Here is a 4232-nt window from a genome sequence, read left to right on the forward strand (position 1 = left end):
CTTCTCATAGACTATATGTGAAAACCACCCTAAAAAGCCAAACAGGAAGTCGCAGAAAAAAACTGACAGTTGAAACTTTAGGTTACTCCCAATTTCGCATTTTTTATTATTTTAAATTGGCATGCAGCACCGGGTGACGATTCTACGCATCCATGCCAAATTTCAGCTCAGTACGTCCAATCACTTTTGAGGTGTAGCCCCTCAAACACCATGCCCTCATCTCAGAAGTTCCCTATGGGAGAATTCCGTTTGTTCGATTCAGCCTTAATATAAGGGCATGACCGTGCCCTTATAATATAGTATTATATATATATACATACATATATATATATATATATATATATGTAAATAATGCTGTCAGCCTTACTTTCACTTTTCTATGACGTCCTAAGTGGATGCTGGGACTCCGTAAGGACCATGGGGAATAGCGGCTCCGCAGGAGACTGGGCACAACTATAAAGAAAGCTTTAGGTCTAACTGGTGTGCACTGGCTCCTCCCACCATGACCCTCCTCCAGACTTCAGTTAGAATCTTGTGCCCGGCTGAGCTGGATGCACACTAGGGGCTCTCCTGAGCTACTAGAAAGAAAGTATATTTAGGTTTTTTATTTTACAGTGAGATCTGCTGGCAACAGACTCACTGCAGCGAGGGACTAAGGGGAGAAGAAGCGAACCTACCTAACAGGTGGTAGTTTGGGCTTCTTAGGCTACTGGACACCATTAGCTCCAGAGGGATCGACCGCAGGACCCGACCTTGGTGTTCGTTCCCGGAGCCGCGCCGCCGTCCCCCTTACAGAGCCAGAAGCTACGAAGAGGTCCGGAAAATCGGCGGCAGAAGACTTCGGTCTTCACCAAGGTAGCGCACAGCACTGCAGCTGTGCGCCATTGCTCCTCATGTACACCTCACACTCCGGTCACTGATGGGTGCAGGGCGCTGGGGGGGGCGCCCTGAGGGCAATATATGACACCTTGCCTGGCAAATCTACGTCATATATAGTCCTAGAGGCTATATAGATGTAAAATTACCCCTGCCAGTATTCCAGAAAAAGCGGGAGAAAGTCCGCCGAAGAAGGGGCGGGGCCATCTCCCTCAGCACACTGGCACCATTTTTCCCTCACAGCTCCGCTGGAAGGAAGCTCCCTGGCTCTCCCCTGCAGTCTGAACACTACAGAAGGGTAAAAAAGAGAGGGGGGGCACTAAATTTAGGCGCAGTATAGATATATATATATATATATATATATATGATATATAAAAAAGCAGCTATAAGGGAAAACACTCATTTATAGTGGGATCCCTGTGTTATATAGCGCTCTGGTGTGTGCTGGCATACCCTCTCTCTGTCTCCCCAAAGGGCTTTGTGGGGTCCTGTCCTCTGTCAGAGCATTCCCTGTGTGTTTGCGGTGTGTCGGTACGGCTGTGTCGACATGTTTGATGAGGAGGCTTATGTGGAGGCGGAGCAAATGCCTGTAAACGTGATGTCACCCCCTGCGGGGTCGACACCTGAGTGGATGGTGCTGTGGAAGGAATTACGCGACAGTGTCGACTCCTTGCATAAAAGGTTTGACGACATACCTAATGTGGGACAGCCGGCTTCTCAGCCTGTGCCTGCCCAGGCGTCTCAAAAGTCATCAGGGGCTCTAAAACGCCCGCTACCTCAGATGACAGACACAGATGTCGACACGGATACTGACTCCAGTGTCGACGACGATGAGACTAATGTAACTTCCAGTAGGGCCACACGTTACATGATTGAGGCAATGAAAAATGTGTTGCACATTTCTGATGTTACCCCCGGTACCACAAAAAAGGGTATTATGTTTGGAGAGAAAAAACTACCAGTAGCTTTTCCTCCATCTGAAGAGTTAAATGAAGTGTGTGAAGAAGCGTGGGATTCCCCTGATAAAAAACTGGTAATTTCTAAGAGGTTACTAATGGCGTACCCTTTCCCGCCAGAGGATAGGTCACGCTGGGAAACATCCCCTAGGGTGGATAAAGCGCTCACACGCTTGTCAAAGAAGGTGGCACTACCGTCTCCGGATACGGCCGCCCTGAAGGAATCTGCTGATAGAAAGCAGGAGGCTATCCTGAAATCTATATATACACACACAGGTGTTATACTGAGACCGGCTATTGCTTCAGCCTGGATGTGCAGTGCTGCTGCTGCGTGGTCAGATTCCCTGTCAGAAAATATAGATACCCTAGACAGGGACACTATATTGCTAAACGTAGAGCATATAAAAGATGCACTTTTATACATGAGGGATGCACAGAGGGATATTTGCCGGCTGGCATCCAAAATTAGTGCAATGTCCATTTCTGCCAGGAGAGGGTTATGGACTCGGCAGTGGACAGGAGATGCAGATTCCAAACGACACATGGAAGTTCTGCCTTATAAGGGTGAGGAGTTGTTCGGGGATGGTCTCTCGGACCTCGTTTCCACAGCAACAGCTGGGAAGTCTACATTTTAACCCCATGTTCCCTCACAACCAAAGAAAGCACCGTATTATCAGGTACAGTCCTTTCGGCCCAATAGGGGCAAGCGGGTTAAAGGCGCGTCCTTTCTGCCCAGAGGCAGAGGTAGGGGAAAGAAGCTGCAGCATACAGCCAGTTCCGAGGAGCAAAAGTCCTCCCCCGCTTCCTCTAAGTCCACAGCATGACGCTGGGGCTTCACAGGCGGAGCCAGGTACGGTGGGGGCCCGTCTCAAATATTTCAGCAATCAGTGGGCTCGTTCACGGGTGGATCCCTGGATCCTTCAAGTAGTATCTCAGGGGTACAAGCTGGAATTCGAGACGTCTCCCCCCCGCCGTTTCCTCAAATCTACCTTGCCAACCACTCCCTCAGGCAGGGAGGCAGTGTTACAGGCAATTCACAAGCTGTATTCACAACAAGTGATAGTAAAGGTGCCCCTACTTCAACAAGGAAGGGGTTACTATTCCACAATGTTTGTGGTACCGAAACTGGGAGGTTCGGTGAGACCCATTTTAAATTTGAAATCCTTGAACACATAATTAAAAAAAATCAAGTTCAAGATGGAATCGCTCAGGGCGGTTATTGCAAGCCTGGACGAGGGGGATTACATGGTATCACTGGACATCAAGGATGCTTACCTGCATGTCCCCATTTACCATCCTCACCAGAAGTACCTCAGATTTGTGGTACAGGATTGTCATTACCAATTCCAGACGTTGCCGTTCGGTCTATCCACGGCTCCGAGGGTCTTTACCAAGGTAATGGCCGAAATGATGATACTCCTTCGAAAGAAGGGAGTTTTAATTATCCCGTACTTGGACGATCTCCTGATAAAGGCGAGGTCCAGAGAGCAGTTGTTGGTCGGGGTAGCACTATCTCGGGAAGTGCTACAACAGCACGGCTGGATTCTAAACATTCCAAAGTCACAGCTGGTCCCTACGACACGTCTACTGTTCCTGGGGATGGTTCTGGACACAGAACAGAGAAAAGTGTTTCTCCCGGAGGAGAAGGCCAAGGAGCTGTCATCTCTAGTCAGAGGCCTCCTAAAACCAAAACAGGTGTCAGTGCATCACTGCACGCGGATACTGGGAAAAATGGTAGCTTCCTACGAAGCGATTCCATTCGGCAGGTTTCATGCAAGAACCTTTTAGTGGGACCTGTTGGACAAGTGGTCCGGATCGCATCTTCAGATGCATCGTCTGATAACCCTGTCTCCAAGGACAAGGGTGTCTCTGCTGTGGTGGCTGCAGAGTGCTCATCTTCAAGAGGGCCGCAGATTCGGCATACAGGACTGGGTCCTGGTGACCACGGATGCCAGCCTTCGAGGCTGGGGGGCAGTCACACAGGGAAGAAACTTCCAAGGACTATGGTCAAGTCAGGAGACTTCCCTGCACATAAATATTCTGGAACTAAGGGCCATTTACAATGCCCTAAGTCAGGCAAAACCCCTGCTTCAAAACCAGCCGGTACTGATCCAGTCAGACAACATCACGGCGGTCGCCCATGTAAACCGACAGGGCGGCACGAGAAGCAGGACGGCGATGGCAGAAGCCACAAGGATTCTCCGATGGACGGAAAATCATGTGTTAGCACTGTCAGCAGTGTTCATTCCGGGAGTGGACAACTGGGAAGCAGACTTCCTCAGCAGGCACGACCTCCACCCGGGAGAGTGGGGACTTCATCCAGAAGTCTTCCAAATGATTGTAAACCGTTGGGAAAGGCCACAGGTGGACATGATGGCGTCCCGCCTAAACAAAAAGCTA

Source organism: Pseudophryne corroboree, chromosome 5 (assembly GCF_028390025.1).
Source record: "Pseudophryne corroboree isolate aPseCor3 chromosome 5, aPseCor3.hap2, whole genome shotgun sequence".
Classification (NCBI taxonomy): Eukaryota; Metazoa; Chordata; class Amphibia; order Anura; family Myobatrachidae; genus Pseudophryne; species Pseudophryne corroboree.